Source organism: Wolffia australiana, chromosome 17 (genome assembly GCF_029677425.1).
Source record: "Wolffia australiana isolate 7733 chromosome 17, ASM2967742v1".
Lineage (NCBI taxonomy): Eukaryota > Viridiplantae > Streptophyta > Magnoliopsida > Alismatales > Araceae > Wolffia > Wolffia australiana.
The window spans coordinates 8,059,813-8,078,774 of record NC_135851.1 but is presented as its reverse complement, the minus strand read 5'-3'; positions in this window follow the sequence as shown (position 1 = coordinate 8,078,774).

The following is an 18,962-nucleotide window of genomic DNA, read 5'->3' as shown; positions in this document are numbered from 1 at the left end:
ATATGTCGATGTAACTGCAAACCACAATGCAAAGGGCATACCTTTGCAGTTTGGGCATGGATGGAAGAAGATTATATCCATCTATGAGAGAGAAAGAGTCACTAAGAAAATGTGTCTGGGGAACTGTATTCGTCAGGGTCACTATGATTGCCATCTCTCTCACTCACTAAATATCTCTCTCTCTCATAATCTACCTTTCAATGTTCTCTCATATCTGCGTATTTTCTCTCAGCCAATCTTTATCTCTATATCTCACTCTAGCTTCCTCTCTCAGTCAATTTATATCTCTATATCTTACTATATCTTTCTCTTTCAGTCCTCAATCTCTATCTCTATATCTCACTTTATCTTTCTCGCTTTGTCCTACTCTGTCTCTCCCCTTTTTATCTGGATCTCTCACGCACACTCTCTCTCCTCTCCTCTGTCTTCCCCCTTTTATTCATATCTCTATCTATATTTTCCCTTATCCTCTTTCTATCATAATTCTTCCCAGTGTATCCTTCTTTCTCTCCACTTTCCCATCTATCAACTTACCCCCCCCCCCCCCTCCACTCCTCTATACTCTCATCTTCTTTCCTAATGTATACACATCTCCCTTCATACCTCCATGCATTTTATTCCTTATTAACATTCATGCATTGGAAATTTTTGAAACACAAATCATTGAAGCTTAAGATAATTTATTTTTCAATAGGAAAAACACTCTTCTTATTCTTTTCTCGACTTTACGGCGTGTAGTTTAAGACAAAGGATTCATGTGCTCAAAAGATCGACAAAGACTGCCCATCTAGCTAGCACTTATTGTGTATGAGGTAACATCTATTTGATTTTTTTATACAGTAGATATTTTATTCGATGCATCCAAGAATTAGAGAAACTTATCCCTCATTGGCTCCTTTTCCAAAATTTAAATCATATCATGACATGATTTTTACACGGTACAAATAGGATAACTGTAATGGAAATAAAATATTGTAATGATATCATTATTATTTTTCAAAGTATCTTTATATAACTATGTTAAATACTTAAACCGTAATTCTCAAAGGTGAAAAATATAGAATCATTGCTAAAATATAAATTAAAGGAAAAAAATCATCATAACTAACTGATACCTCAAAATAAAGATATTAAATAAGAGTTCACTAAGGAACATTTTATACACATTTCATATTAAATCCTAACTTGGAGCATGATCATTTAGTGAAATATCATGTTAGAACTCTCCACATATATTCATCTTTTAAGTAGTATAAAGTATAGTTTTTTGTACTTCATACGACTCACTTGGCCAATTAGCCAAGTGGGCTGAATCTAACCTCTGCTTTGGAGAATTTTGGACATTTTTCAGGACCAGGAAAGTTGCTCTCATGAAAGGACCAAGGGGCTCTTTATAAAGCCAAAGGAGATCTCCTTGGGCTAATGGGCCTCCCTCTTGAGAGAAGCCCCAAAAAGGAGCTCCGAAAGACCCTTTAAAAGGATTCAGATAGTTTGGAACGGGCACTAATGAGCCTATGGCTAGGCCCAAATATCGCCATCAAATCCATCCATTATCTAAGGCATGCATATAAATGCTTTAGACACCTTTGTAAAAAGACATCCTGAATTTTCATTTGGAATTTTAGTGAAAGGGTGATAAGATTCTTTCTTGCTCTCTCTCTCTCTCTCTAGAGTTCTGAGAGTCAGTGAGGGCCAAGTGGAAGGTGACCTGACAAGGCCTAAGTGGGAGAGAGAAGTCCTCTCTCTACTCCCTCTCACAAGGGTTCCCTCCTCTCTCTCTCTACATTGAATCTGCCAAAGAATCCAAGAAGTGAGAAGTGTCCAGGGCTTGTGGAGGTGGAAGGAGAGGCCTACCAGCCAGGTAAGTCAATTATTTCTCTCTCTACTTTCTTCTTGTCTAATCTTGATTTCTTTTAGTAGAAATCAATATTAGTGGCTCTTTCTCTCTCTAGACCACCTGCCCTGTGGGAATTGGGTGTTCTTGACCCAAGAACACAACCATTTGCATTCAACACTAGGCAGATCCCAAAAAATGTAATCTTGCAAATCTTGGTCGAAATTCGTTTTTGACCAAGATTTGTTCAAGAAGAACAATTTGAAATTCATTTTCTTCTGAATTTATCTCGATTTAATTCTGATAGATTAAATCAGAAAATAAATCTATAAAATACCTACAAATCACTAAAATGAGTTATAAAGTTACCTGATTTATTTACACTCATTAGAAAACATTTATATGGAGAAAATCATAATTCATTGCCGTTTACACACTATTTAATCAAAATAACACACCGGTTTTTGGCTTAAATCCACTCACATTTAGTCTAGTACTCTCTGTGGTTCGATCCTCACTCCCCCATAAGCAAGGAATATAAATTTATTGCTTAATCAGGGGAACTCCTCACTCAACCTAGATCAATACTTCCCAGATTACCACTAACCCATAAAAAATCAACTTGTGTACGGTTTTAATCTAAATCATTCATATCACATGTCACAAATATCCTCCTAACTATAAATAATCAGAGATGAAATTTGTACAAATAAAATCTTAAAAACTACTTGCTACTACTTTTGGATTTGTTCAAAACTTTATCCAACATAGAAAATATTAAAATTTATTCATGATTATAGTTTTATGATTTTCTAACAAACATTTTTTCACATTACGCAAATTCTTGTTTGTGACAGTAACATCGATTATTTTTTATGGGTGATTTACTACGCGATAAAATAATTTAAAATAATAATTATAAATCCAAAAGTCATCCACACATTTTAAAACTATAGAGAGTCCTGGATTTTAAAGTACTTTAATACATATGAATTGGTTTCACTTTCAAAAACCATATATTGGATGCCTAGTGAAATGATACAGTCTAATAGGGGATTCTAAAATGTATCTTATTATGTTTATAAAATGTAATTCTGAATACATAGATACAAATCTATCTGAGAAGTATATGTATTATGTAAACTAAATAGGGTAAAGGATAATGAACAACATAGGGGAATCTATGCAGGTTCAGAATAGTCCTTAATCTTGCCCAAGTTGCTTATTATGACCAGTATACTTACAAATTGACTTCCTTATTTACAATATTTCAGATAAGGAAAGATTTGATGACATTTGATTAAAAAAAACAGAATTATTATCTCAAAAAAGAAATCTTGGAGCCTAGACCCCCTTCTCCTCAGCCACCAAGGACTCTCAAGAATAGGTCTAAATATATCTTATTATTATTTTTTATCATCTGAGAATCATTATTTATTCATTTTTTAAACCAAAACTCTTACCCGCAAATCTCAGTAATTCCTTCTTAAATATATGATTTCAAATTACACTATATTTGAAGACTATTTGTTATAAATCTCAAGAGTTTTCATGACTGTTGCTGATCTCATACTCATTCCTTTTCAAATCTTATCTCTTGTATTTTTCATTTTAATCATCCATCAGTCTCAATTAAATTCCTTTTAGCTCAAAATGAAATGAAACATATTGAAAAATTCAGTTTATTAAATATATTACCAAGTGAAGCTATATTTTCTCTCAATATTAACTTTATGTAAATCCCTTTTAGCTCAAAATATTTCATTCAATCTAATTCAGTTTATTTATCTCTTCAAATACACTCTATGGTATTGCTCAAATGGATACCTTTTAATTTATAAGAAAGCAATACATAAATTAGAAACAAAATATGGTTCTTAAATATATGAGTGTTAAGTATATGATAAATTAGAAACAATGAGTTTTTTCTTGAAATGAGTCTACATTCTATATGGTATTATCTATGGACTCGACTGAGGATATTAACATAGGTCAACATCAAAATATCTCTCATTTATTCAAAATATGAATATAGAATCAGTTTGCATCAAGAAAATATCTGAACTTCTGTCTAAACTTATTCAATTTGAATTCACTTACACATATCTCCAAGTATTTATAAATATAAATGGACCCAAATAAGACCAACTCTCTCTAAATTCTCAAATTCCTAACTTGAACTAACTTCATAAGAAAGAAAATATTTCAAATTATTACCATAATTATTATACCAACATCACTAAACATGTTAGCTAGTCAGAGGAGTGTATCTCACAAATATTCTGAAGTCCCAGGAACTATTTAATATTCTAGAAATCTTCTTATTTCTCTTAATGTGCTTCAAATTTTAATTGAATTCAAAATTAGTAAGAAATAATACTATTATATCAATAGACTTAGTAAAAAGGAAATTCTAGATAAAATTTATTCAGGTAAGAAAATAAATCATATGGGGTTATTATCTTATCTAAGGGTTCTGCTGTGAATGTAATCTCTAACGTGTTCATGTACTAAAAATGATGATTCGGATGGGACTTTATATGTACTCACAATTTTTGTAACTTTCTTATTTTACGAATTAGTTGGAACTGAATGTATATCAATATCTTTGAAGATGTGTCGTGAGAAATTAGCTCTCTATAATAAAGACAACGGAATGAGGTTTTTTATACTTCATCCATTGGGTCCATTAATATTATAATATGTTATTTTTAAAGCATATCATTTATATTTTTAAAAATAAATGACTATTGAAAAGTCATGAATCATGCTTGCAAATCAACATTTTTTAAGGCGTTGTGAAGTCATTTAATGAAATAAAGAAGCATTTTTATGTTCAATTCCATTTTTATGAGAGAGAGAGAGTTGAAAAGCGGTTGAGAACGTCCACAGTTGTTTCGAGAAAAACTCTGATATATACTGAGAGTCGAAAAATGGTTGAGAACGGTTGCTCTGTTTTTATTCGCGTTTCATCATCATCCATCGATCAGAATCTTTTCATATATAGAGAGAGAAGAAACCAAAAGGAAAGATCGATTTTGGAGAAAAAAATTGAGGCGAACGCGGAAACGACGACGGGAGCGTCTGATAACACCCTAATTTCTATCTTTATTTCATGCTATTCGTATGATTTTATGCATTTAAAGAGCTTAAAATGGGGTTGTTATCATATATTTACATGAAAATAGTGTTTTCTAGTGATTTCTGATTTTTCCCTAATTTTCTGTTAATTCTATGAATTTTAAAGGATTTATTGAAGCTCGAAATAATTATTTTTTAATGAAAATTGCATATCTAATATTTTATTTCGACATTTATCAGCATGGGAATGAATCAGTGAATTTTATAGAATTTTCTAGAATTTTTTTACGAATTTTTAGGATTTTTCTGAGATTTATTTGAAGAGGAAATGTATTTATTTCAAGGAAAAAAGTATATTTATAATAAAAAAGAAGTATTTTTATTATTTTCGAACTTTCAAGGGCCTTTTTGCGAACTTTCGTTGCAAAAGACCCTGAAAACAGCTCTCGGTCGCCACTGCAGGCGTAAAGATCCAATTTAAAATTTTACAGGGTTTTATTGCAATTTTTAATATATATTTTTAATGTTTTTAGGAGAAATCGGAGGAGAGAGAGTGCGCTAGGGGCATATACGCAATTATTTTTGGGCGGCGTCCAGAAGCAATTCCAGGCTTTTTAAGGACTTTTCTGCAAAAAAGAGGATTCAAAATGCGCCAGCCAATGAGAGAGCGACACGTCATTGCGTGTTTAAAAATGAAATTAATAAATAAATCAATTTTAAATCCAATGGATTAAATTGGTTTAAAATTGATTTATTAATAACTTTTGATCCTGAAGTCCGATTGAGATGATTTTTTATGGATTTGTTCGTCTTGATCCCCTCTTTCTATCTGTAAGGTTGGATCATTCAGATCCAGCCTACATTGATAGATAAATATTAAGTACTAAACGGGGGTAAAATGGTGATTTTTACCATATAACCTAAGTATAAAAGCTAAATTTTGAGAGGGGGAGCTCATTCTTGATGGTTCTCTATCACAGCTGCAAGACAGAGAGGAGTCCCACCCTGGATCAAGTTATCTGGTACTTTTTCCTTGATTGTATTTGGATTTTTGCATTTTGAATGAGATTAGTTCAATTTCTTGTTTCTTCTTCTTGGTTTTGATCTGAAATTCTAAATCTCTTGGCTTGAGCTGCATGTACAAGCCCTGATTAGGATTGAGTGGAGAATTTGAGGGATTCAACTAAGTATTCAACTGCATTCCAAAGAAAAACTCTAAAAAAATTAGTTTTAATTCTTAGGAGATACATTGATGTTTCTCCTCCTCTGACCACGACTTTACCATCACGCGAAATAAAGCATCTTCTAAGTCCATTTGGGCCAAAACAGTCCGCATCTTAACTTGCCACATGGTGAATTTGATCTTCCAATCCAAAAGATGAACTTCTATCCTTGAGGATGATATGATGCTCTGATACCATTTGTAGAAGGTGTGAGAGAATGAAAATGCAATTTATGGCCTTTCTTGTCAGCACCGTTGACAGCGGAATGTGTAAATACAGTAAAAACCCAAATACACTTCTAAACAACCAATACTTTCACCACTCTATAGCATCAAAGAAATGTCAAGTGACAAGTATAACAATTGAAGGAACTAACCTTTTCTCCAAGCACACGAACCTCTCTTGCAAGAGCGAAGAGGAGAGGGAAAATATGGTCCAATAGAGAAGACAAATCGAATAAGAAAAACAGCCACAAGTCTGCTAGAGATGAGAGAAGATAGAACTTCCCTTCTACCAGCAAACAACACAAGGAAACAAGATATGTGTATCCTTCTATCGTGGCTGCCACGCTCTCAAGCACCCCTATTCTGTTAAAGAGAGTGACCTAACAAACAAGCCTTAAAAGACAAATAGAAGAAGCGGGAGTGGCACATGAGTGTGAGGGCTGAATAGTCAAAGAACCCCTCACATACTCTCTCCATCTTGCACCCCTGCATTCTCCCTATATCCCTCTAACTCTCTCCCTCTTGTGCTCTCTCCATCTTGCACCCTCTCACTCTCACCCTCTCGTATCTCTCCAACTTACAACCTCTTACTCTTCCCTTCTCTTTCTCCCTTTCATCCTCTTTCTGTCCTGCACCCGCTCACTCTCTTTTTCTATTTCTCCCACTCGCTCCTCTCACTCTCTCCCTCTCTCACTCTCTCACTCTCTCATTATTTCTCTTTCTCCCTATCTCACTCTTTCATTACCTCCCTTTCTCCCTCTCCCCCTCCCATTCTCTCATTATCTCTCTTTCTCGCTCTTCCACTCTTTCATTCTCCCTTTTTCCCTATCCCACTCTCTTTGCCTCTCACTCTCTTATTATCTCCCTTTATCCCTCTACCACTCTATCCCTCTCTCACTCTCTCATTATCTACTTTTCTCCCTCTCTCAATGTCTCCCTCTCAACCTCTCATTATCTCTCTTTATCCCTCTATCCCTCTTTCACGATCTCACTCTAAGTTTGTTTCTATCTCTTCCTCTAAGTCAAATTGACTCTCTAACTCTCTCCCTTCCTCACCCTATTTATCTCCCTTTGTCACCCTATTTCGTTCTCTCTCTCACTCTCGTGATCTCCCTATCTCACGCTCTCCTTTTCTCACTCTCATGCTCTCCCTATCTCACTACCCACTCTCACGCTCTCTCCCTTTCTCACACTCTCACACTCTCATTATCTCCCTCTCACTCTCATTATCTCCCTCCCTCATCTCTCTCTCTCTCACTCTCATTATATCCCTCTCTCATTATCTCTCTCACTCTCATCATATCCCTCTCTCACTTTCTCATTCTATCCCTTCTAATTCTCTCACTCCCTCCATTCTTTCACTTTGTCACCCTCTCACTTCCTCACTCTGTCATTCTCAAACTCTCTCACATTATCACTCGTATATTCCTTCTTGCACACACTTTTACTCCCGTTGACCCTAATTCTTTTACTCTCTCCCCTCACCCTCTCACTCTCTCACTCTCTCACTCTCATTCTCACACTATTTATGACTCCTTTTCACTCTATCGCTTGGCCTCTCTCACTTTTTTCTCCACTCTCTCATTATTATTATTCAGACTGAGAAATAGAACCTGCTCAGAATCGGTGCAGTTGGGTGAAGATGAGGTAATATCATGTTTAATTTTAATAATTATTTAAAAATTTTACCATCAACATATGATTTATATTATATGGGTGATTTGACTTTGAAGGGTACCGAGGTTTGCCAGGGTAGAGAAGCATCGCCTATGTTGGAGTACTTTGCCAAATGTCTAACGGTAATTATATATGCTAGCAATGTAGCTTTTATACTTAGGTTTTAGCTTTATACTTAGGTTATATGGTAAAAATCACCATTTTATCCCCGTTTAGTACTTAATATTTATCTATCAATGTAGGCTGGATCTGAATGATCCAACCTTACAGATAGAAAGAGGGGATCCAGACGAAAAAATCCATAAAAAATCATCTCAATCGGACTTCAGGATCAAAAGTTATTAATAAATCAATTTTAAACCAATTTAATCCATTGGATTTAAAATTGATTTATTTATTAATTTCATTTTTAAACACGCAATTACGTTTCGCTCTCTCATTGGCTGGCGCATTTTGAATCCTCTTTTTTGCAGAAAAGTCCTTAAAAAGCCTGGAATTGCTTCTGGACGCCGCCCAAAAATAATTGCGTATATGCCCCTGGCGCACTCTCTCTCCTCCGATTTCTCCTAAAAACATTAAAAATATATATTAAAAATTGCAATAAAACCCTGTAAAATTTTAAATTGGATCTTTACGCCTGCAGTGGCGACCGAGAGCTGTTTTCAGGGTCTTTTGCAACGAAAGTTTGCAAAAAGGCCCTTGAAAGTTCGAAAATAATAAAAATACTTCTTTTTTATTATAAATATACTTTTTTCCTTGAAATAAATACATTTCCTCTTCAAATAAATCTCAGAAAAATCCTAAAAATTCGTAAAAAAATTCTAGAAAATTCTATAAAATTCACTGATTCATTCCCATGCTGATAAATGTCGAAATAAAATATTAGATATGCAATTTTCATTAAAAAATAATTATTTCGAGCTTCAATAAATCCTTTAAAATTCATAGAATTAACAGAAAATTAGGGAAAAATCAGAAATCACTAGAAAACACTATTTTCATGTAAATATATGATAACAACCCCATTTTAAGCTCTTTAAATGCATAAAATCATACGAATAGCATGAAATAAAGATAGAAATTAGGGTGTTATCATATACCCCCCTACTTAGACATTGCTAGTCCCTTAGCAACATCTAAGTATTTTGCCGCATTATCATTTCTTTCATCATGTAGGTCAGACAATGAGTGTTGGAAGTGTTAAGTGTATCAATCACAGGCCAAGCTAAAACACTAAATGACAGTTTGAGCCACGGCCTTTTCAGGAATGTGGGGTTCTTTTCTCCTTGGTTTGAATGCCTAAGTGGATGAGAAGGGAGTGTACTCGTTTCTAGGTATGACACTATACTCCTAAGGTAAACTCTCTGCACTCACGTGAAGCTGGTCTCACATCTCTCGCAAGCAAGATCACTCTCTCTCGGGGTGGCGGCCACCGAGTACTTGTCTCCCATTTGTGTTTCTCCACCCCAAAAATAGAGGCAGCCAATTTTCTCCTCTTCTTTAGCACAGAAAATGAAGGTAACAAAATGGGATATATGGTATGATTGTAGGGGTTGTGACGCAAGAGATGGGAATAACATGAGGGGACTTGAATAAGTAAAAATGTGGTGAATGTATGGTTGATGGAATGTGGTGCTACCTATGACAATCTGCTCCCAAGATTTTTAGAAGAAGTGGGGGAGATAGCAGAGATGGGACCAATGTGATGATACAAAGATAGAGAACAATATTTCCCTGAATTGAAAGTTAACACCAGAAATTGTGCAAGTCAAACCCCTCTTTTCTCTTTGTCTTCTTCTCCTTCTTCTTGTCTTTTTTTTTAAAAAACTTATTTCTGCTTTTTTTTTGTATATCAACGAGGAGGATGACAAAAAATGAAACACTTTCCATGATCTAAATGGTTTTCCAAACATCTTGTCACAACTAGCATGAGTGTTATAACAATCACATTGGTCTAGGAAGAAGAGACAGAAGAATAAGATTTAGATAATGCAGAGTGAATTATGGACAGAAAAAGAGTTGAAGAGGCAGTATCGGAGTGATACCGTGGAAAGGGAGATAGACGTACTTGGGAGATAGGTATATCTTCGGTAGTGGGAGCAAGGTGGTGGAGTCAAGTTGTGATGGATATGGCGTGAAGTGTGTGGAACAATGAGGTGGATGGAGATGGTGGATTCTGTGCATAGGACTTGGAGAATGACTGCCCACTATTTTGGAAGGAAAGTAGGCTAATGGTGGGACGAAATACATAAGTGGGATCGGCTATTTTGAGCTGATTGGGATGGGGGATCTCAATTCACTCATCACTCTCCTTTGAAGTATAGAGCTTCTACCCTTAGACTTTCCATCATCTAATCACCCACTAGACGACCTCCCCAATTTGACATTGAACCCACATTGCTCAAAATCACTTGTGTTGCATTTCAACATGTTCCTGATCCGCTCTAGGAGCTTAACTTCTCTACGCATGTTTCCAAACCACTGGATGAAAGAAAATTAATTCATGTATGTGCATGTTAAAGATCGTTAAAAGCAGGTTCAATTCATGTAGTATTCTTTAAAATTAATCACATGAGTCAACGTTTTCCATATAAAATGAACTAGCTCCCCCCCACTAAAACACGCATGGTCCTCAATGCATAACGATTAAAATAACGAAAAGGAAAATTGAGGGAGAGAATTGCAAACAGTGGGGATGGACTTGTGGCTTGCTGTTGAGATGATAGATATAAAATCTTGAATACGTCATGCTGCATTTGACAATCTTCCCGTGAGAGCTGCGGATACAAGGCCCCATTCCTGAAACCAAACCAAAAACAAAGCGAGCAAAATGGACAAGAAAATAAAACTAACAATAAAATAAAACTAACAATAAAATAAAGTAAGGATAAAAATAAAACTCCAAGGGGTTCAAACAAACGGTACTAGTATGGATTTAGGGATCCATAATGCCTTACGTGATAATTTCTTAAAGGGTTCTAAGATGGATTTAGGAATCCATACTTGGTGCTGTAGATTTGGGGTCGGAATGACCGTCGGCCTCGTAAAGATTGATTGCCTAGGAGTCCATTTCATTTTCTCATGTATTTGATTTCCCCCTTGATGATTCCTCTTGTCTACAAACATCCTCTTCATGCGAGCATTTGTCCTTATTCTATTATTTGTTGTTCTTTTGTTCTTCCTCTTTGGCATGGAGGTTGAGGGAATATCAGCAATATCTTTATGCAAAGTTTTATTATCCAAACTACATTTCTCTGTGCTCCTTCTCATTTTGCACTTTTCCTCTTGTAATACCTTGATATTGTTCTGTAAGTAGTGATTAATTATTGTCAAGGCCACAAGTCGTATATGGGAATGCAAACATGAGGGTTTACAATAAGTTTGGATAACTGAAGTAGTAGATGGTGACATGGAAACTTTGTTTTCAAGGATGGAAGTAGTTGTTGAGGCATGATTGTCCTCGTCAATATTTTCCTTAGAGATTTCCTTATCCTCTACCCTAAAGTGTCCACTTCTACTCGCCGAAGGGTCAGCTAGCTTAAGGGTAATTCTCTTATCATTTTCTCTAAGGATAACTTCCTTAAACTCTATGTCTATCACCGCTCTTGCTGATCTTAAGAAAGATCTCCCTAGAACAATAGGTGCTTTTTTTGTCGTTCCCTCTAAGATGAAAAAATCAGATTTAAATCGACATCCCTTAATATCAACACATACATTGATGATTTGGCCACTAGGAGTGATATGAATTCCATCATCAAAGCATATGAGTTTGGAGGATGGCGTCACCTTACCTATAGGGTGTCTCTCTAGGACAGTTGAAGGGATGATACTATGGTTTGAACCTAGATCTATAAGCACATTGTGGAATCTACTTCCTCCAATATCACATACTATTCTAGAGTCCTTTGGCTCTGTAATCCTCTTCAACTCTAGACTAACTTTAGGTACCTCCCCGTCTAAAAATTCGGATTGAGTTGGGGGAAGTTGGAATAAAGGCTCCTCCTCCCTACTCACTTCTCTACTAGGCTCTAATAGTCTATAGTTCTCCATCTTCTCTAATCTTTCATGTAAGTTCACCATTTGATCCTTCATTAGTGATAGCACTGATATGATCGTGGGATCTATAGGAGCTTGTGTATGAAGCTTAGGCACACTAGAACTCCTAGGAGAACTCTCACCCTTAGAATCTATTGGTTGTGAGGGAACTTGACTTCCAATTTCCATAGATAAATCTATGGTAGCATCATTAGATGTTCTTCTAATAAATTCATGATCATGAGATGCTACCTCTAAAGATATAGGAGGCGTACTACAGTTGTGGAAAGATCGAACATTCTCATCTACTATTTTGTTATTTTCCTCTTCCGTCCTCCTTAATTCTATGTTTGAAACATCTACCCTCAACTCATCTCAATGAAGGCTTTTATATGATCTTTCTCTGAGTATTAAATATTCCTCAAATGAAGGTGCCTTGTAATGCTCCCCTATTGTTCGCCGTGGTTGATTACTAGAGTGTCCAAATACGCTCATAGGAGGCGAAGATGTCTGGGTACTATTTGTCTCTATTTTGCCCTCCCATACAGCTTGCATTGCAAGCTCTTTCACTGTCATTCTAACCTTTGGCTGCGTATTTTCCATTTAAGTAAATCAAGATTCCCTAATCAAGGGATAGATAAATAGGATGACAGAAAGGCACTAAAAAGATAATTAATCCCGAAATCAAATGCTCATTGCATATAGACGTTCAAGAAAATTAAAATATGATATCCTCTATTGAAGTTCAAAAATTATCAGAAATTTAGAGTTATTAAAAATCAAAGAGAGAAATCACTTGACCCAATAACTCATTACGATTTCAAAATACTTTATAGACACTCAATTGATAGAAATTAAAACCAATTAAATTCCTTAGCGTTGCTTCCCCGGCAACGGCGCCAATTGATAAGCCGAAAATAGGGGTAAAAACTATGCAATTTTTAGCCCTTGTCATTGTGGATTTTGGCTTATGCAATAAAATTTATAAGAACTCCACTTAAGACGTATAGTGATAAGTACGAGTGTCGTCCAAGGGAAGCTAGTAAGGAATTCGATTTGGTGATTCTATTGGTCGTTTCACTCTGATTAAACTGAATTTGATCTTCAATGAGGATCAAGTCACCCTAATTAGATGAGAATTTAGAAAGGGGGGTAGAAGAGTTGAGATGAATAGAAGAAATGTGGAGCTCTAAATTGGCTTCTTTGATCCTAATAAAAGGATCCAAGAGGTCAATTAGAGAGGTTAAAAGGGAATTTTTAATTTGAGTTTGGTTTGTTTTTGCAACTTTGATAATTCAGAACTGAATTATCAAAGTTGCAAATTCATCTTCACTTATCGTATGATATTTTTCAGGATGTGCATAAAGAGACCTCCGCCTATGTTCTTTGGCAGAAATTGGAGGAACTTTGTATGTCCTAGACTATCACTCAGAGAATGCTTGCAAAACATATACTATTTGGCCTTCGAATAGCTGAAGGTAGTTTGCTTGAATCTCATATTTCTGCATTTAAAGAAGCTATTGCAGATCGTGAGGCGATCAATTGAAGAAGATTTGTGCTTTTTACTTCTAATGTCTTTGCCAGACTCTTATACTGCATTTCATGGTATTCTATTTTTTTGCCCAAAAGAACTCAGCCTTTCAACCATCTTTGAAGCATTGTCATCAAAAGAGAGAATGAATAAATTTATGCCAACTCAGTCATCATCTATGGCTGAGAGCTTGGTTGTCCAAGGTCAAGACTCTGAAAATAAGTCGCTTAAAGGTCAAGAAATTGTGAGAAAACTTGCAACTAGTACAATAAGAAAGGCCATATAAAATCTGAGTGCTATAGGTTGCTAAACAAATATATTCCGACAGCCTTGTCCAAGAATCAGTGAGTGGTAAGCTTTTGGATGTTTCTGAAAGTGAGTCGAATTCCTCAACTGAATGGATTCTTGATTCAGCTTGTACATTTCATATTTGTTCTCAAAGACATGCACGTGTTTATTATTCCATCGTCTCAAATGGTGTTGTTATGATGGGTAATGATTCTCCTTGTAAGATTGAAGGTATTGGAAATGTACAAATTCAAATGTTTGATAGCACAATCAGAACTTTCGGTAACGTGCGACATGTTTCGGAGCTCAAATGGAACCTTATCTCCCTAAGTACTCTTGATACTCATGGCTATAAGTTCGTTGGTGAAGGTGGACTTTTAAAAGTCACAAAAGGCTCTCTTGCTATTTTGAAGAGGCACCATAAGTGTACCAACCTCTATGTTTTGGAAGGCACTACTGTCATGGGTGACGTTGCTATTGCATCAACCACATCATCCGCCTATGAATTACTAAATTGTGGCATATGCGACTTGGCCATATGAGTGAGCAAGGTTTGGCAGAGTTAAGTCAACGTGCGGGCAATGTACAAGCACACTGGAGTTCTGTGAGCACTGCACTTTTGGCAAGCAAACATGGATCAACTTCACAAGTGGCATCCATAAAACAAAGGGAATTTTGGATTATGCCCATTCAGATCTCGGGGTCCTTGAGTGTTCCCTCTCATGGTGGAGCATACTATACGTTGACCTTTATTGATGCTTTTTCAAGGAAAGTATGGGTCTATTTCCTGAAGCAAAAATCAAAAGTGTTCCAACATTTCAACGAATGGAAGCTTATGGTGGAGAAATAAACTAGGCATTTTGTTAAGGTATTAAGGACAGATAATGGGCTGGAATTGTTCTAATGAATTTCTTAATTTCTGTAAGGCAGAAGGCATTCGCTGGCATTTGACTGTTTGCCATACACCACAAAAAAGAGAATCTCAGAGCGCATGAATTGTACGTTAATTGAGAAGGTGCGTTGTTTATGACGAGTCATAAATCATGCTTGCAAATTGACAATTCTTAAGTGTTTATGAAGTCATAAAATGAAATGAATAATCATTGTTATGTTAAATTCTATTTTTATGCAATTATTCATTCAATATGTAAAAACGTCATGTTTTTAAGATAAACTAAAACTATAAAATAGTATATAAAATAGTATAAAATTAGTTCCTTAAGTAGAAGGGAAATAAACAAACAAAAATATTAATAATAGAAAATTAGTAAAATATATAATAATAATAATAATAATAATAATAATAATAATAATAATAATAATGGGGGCCCTTAAGAACCCCCAAGAAGCCAAAGGCCGGACGCATTGCAGGTGCCACCCGTAGCAACAACCAAAGGCGCAGTCCCGCAGGCGGCACCCGCGCCGCGCAACCGTTGCCTAAGGCCAAGCCTCAAACGGTTTGGAGACAAGTTCAGACAGCGCCAGGAGGTAAGTAGTTTATTTCATTTCAGTAGAATAATAATTGCAAAATTTATATACTGCTGCTGGTATTTAAAACGGCCAATATGGGATTGCTGAATTCTATATCTCAACTGCTAGCGGGCTGAGCCAAAGATCTCAAGAGAATGATCGCGGCCCATCGGGCCACGATCTAGATGAAAATAAACTAAAACTCTGAACGGGCTTCTAGCCAACCCGGCCCAAAGCCCGTATCGAAATGGGCCTTACTAAAAAGCAACATTTTAATCACCGTTGATCTTCCTTCGGAAGATCGAACAGTCAAGATCGTCATTATATTTTATTTATTTTTTTGTTTTATTCCAGGCGATGACTCAGCGCGGAAAAGCAACTTGGATGAATCGAAGACGGACAGATGGACATCGAGACTGATGTGGCGCCGCTGACAGAGCAAGGTCCACCGGATCTAAGGAGGGCCCACGACCATGATTTAATCGTAGCCATGAATCCTCTAACAGAAGATCGGACGGTCAAGGAGATCCTTGATCGTCCTCTTCGTCCCGTCGCCGTCTCTATCACCGGCGACGGTAATCCCGTGATGAGAAGGCAGATTTCTGCCGATTCATCTCTGGAGACTTCGCCGGAAAAGTTCCATATCGGTCAAGAAGGTCTGTAGACCATTCCAGACCTATAAAAATATCTATAAGTTTTTGGAAAACTATCTTTTGCCGCCGAACTCAAACGCTTCTTTTGAAATGAAATTACGGGGGAAGATCCTCCTTTTTCATTTTCTTCCGATTCTCTCGCTCGACGGCAATGACAGTGCTGCAACCTAAAGGGAGAACGCGAAGAGGGTGATAGAAGAAGAGAGAATTAAGAAGTTTTACCGGGAGGGAATACTTTGACCAGGAATGGAGTCTGAAGCTATCGGCAACTCCAAGATCACGAGGAATTCCCGATCCTCCATCTTCTTCTTGTCTCTCTTGGGCCTCTCGTTGAACAGCAGTCACAGGGCCGTGACTTGAAGGGAGATTGACGAGGGATAAGAGCGGAAGAAGAAAAAATTCAAGAGAAGCTTACTTGAAGGATGATGCGGCCGGAGCAAGGTCAGGAGCCGACAGCGACCTCCATCCACCGCTAAATCCAGTAAGTAATTTGATTTTAGTTTAGTTTTAATTCATAATTCATTTAGCATAATGAAAAAATTTAAGGAATCATCCTCAATCTATTTCTCAAAATTGAAGTAGTTCGATCTCGAGAAAAAGAACAAAAAAACTCTTTTAGGCATTTCATCAAATACCTTTCCTCCTTGCATTCAACCTCAATGTTCTCCCACTAAACGACTTCTAAAAAATCTCCAAAAATTTCCTAAAATCATTAATATTCATCTATTACAAAAAATACAAAATTAGAAGTCTAGATAAAATCTTTAGAGAGAGCTTCCTTTACACATCACTATTAAATACTTCATTGTTCTCTTTAAGACATTATAACAAACACCTAGTGGTGTTTGTTGACCTTCCTACTCATTAGTTGAATTCTACTCTAAGTGCCAATCCCTGTGGAGATGACCTTAGTCAACACTATACATATCTGAGTAAGTTTACAAAACAAAAATTTTATTTGATCGAAGCTAAAATAACAACGACAAAATTACACCCCATTTTTGACTTCGTCAGTTTACTTTCAAATGCTTCAAAATCAAAATCATTTTGGGCCGAGGCTGCACAAATGGCAGCTTACTTAGTCAACCGATCTCCCTCCACTGCTATTGAAAAGAAGATACTGCATGAAATATGGTCTAGATTACCTGCCGATTATTGATCATTACGTATTTTGGCTGCCCTGCTTATGCACATGTTGACAATGGTAAGATTGAGTGATGTTCCATCAAATGTATATTTCTTGGATTTAAGCCTAGGGTAAAGGACTATAAGTTTATGTGTCTAGAAGACAAGAAGGTTATTTTTAGAAGAGATGTGGTATTAGATGAATCTGCTATGTTGCAGGTATGTTCTATGTGTCACGAGCCAAAGACCAAATTACAAGAGATATATACTCTAGAGCTAGTTGTTCAACCAATACCTTGTTTTGGGGTGGAGTTTCCTCCATCTACACCTCCATCTTCTTCATCTAATGATGTAGGTATTCAACTGGAAGAAGCAGATCATTGTATTGCTCATGATCGACCTCAGAGAGAGATACGACCGCTGGCACGGTATGCACATGCTGATTTTGTTGCAAATGCTTTAGCCGTTGCTGAAGATGTTGATATCTCAAATGGGCCAGTAACTTTCCATGAAGCTACAAATTCACATGATTCATTAAAATGGTATGTAGCTATGGAAGAGGAAATGAAATCCTTAAAGAAAAATCATACTTGGGACTACCTCCAATGCATAAAAGGCCTATTTGCTGCAAATGTGTGTTCAAACTAAAAAAAAGTATCCCTAGAGTTGAAAGCTCTAGGTTTAAAGTATGACTTGTGGCGAAGAGCTTTAGTCAAATCCCTGGGGTAGATTATATTGACGTATTCTCCTCCGTGGTCAAGCATATCTCTACATGATCTCTTCTTGGTTTGGTGGCCTATCATGATTATGAACTTTAGCATATGGATGTGAAGACGGCTTTTCTTTATGGAGACTTGACGAGGAGATATATATGGAACAACTGGAAGGTTTTGTTGATCTGACAAATAAAGATTTTGTTTGTCGATTAAAAAGGTCATTTTATGGTCTGAAGCAGTCTCCTCAACAGTTTGAGATAAATGATAAAAAATGGTATAAATGATTTCCTTCTTTTATTACCAATTAGACCTTCACTCAAAGCAAGTATGATTGTTGTGTTTACTTCAAGAATTCTAAAAAGTGCAGCTAAGTATCGATCTAATATTCAAAGGGTCAAACATCATCTTAGTAAGGAGTTTGAGATGAAAGATCTTGGTGCAGCTTCAAAAATTTTGGGCATGGAAATTCACAGAGATAAGCAGAGAGGCATTATATCTCTAAGCCAAAGGGAAATATTGAAAAGATTCTCTGCAAATTCAGCATGAAAAATATGAAGCCTGTAAGTACTCCCTTAGCTGCTCATTTTTATGGAGAACAAGCAGCTGATGAAAAATATATGTCCAAAGTTTCATATTTCTCTGATGTTGGCTCATTAATGTATGAAATGATCTGCACAAGGTCTAATATTTCACATGCAGTTAGTGCAGTGAGAGGATATAAGTTGAATCCTAAAAAAGAACACTAGAAGACTGTTCAGTGGATTTTCAGGTATCTTTGTGGAACTTCTGATTTATGTATTCAGTTTATAAAAGTGGTGTTGACATCGTCGGTTATGTAGACTCTGACTATGCTGGAGATCTTGATAAACAAAGATTACTCACATGATACATTTTCACTATCGGCGGCTGTGCCATTGATAACTTGCAAATTAACATAAATAATTAATGAATTTTACATTTATATTTATGTGTTTTAATGACCACATTTGCATGTTATCATATTAAAATGAAGATAAATGACTTACACTTTGATTTTACTATTATTTCTAATTTTTATCATTTTTTTACATGGAATTTAACCTCATTTCAGTGAAGAAATATTTTT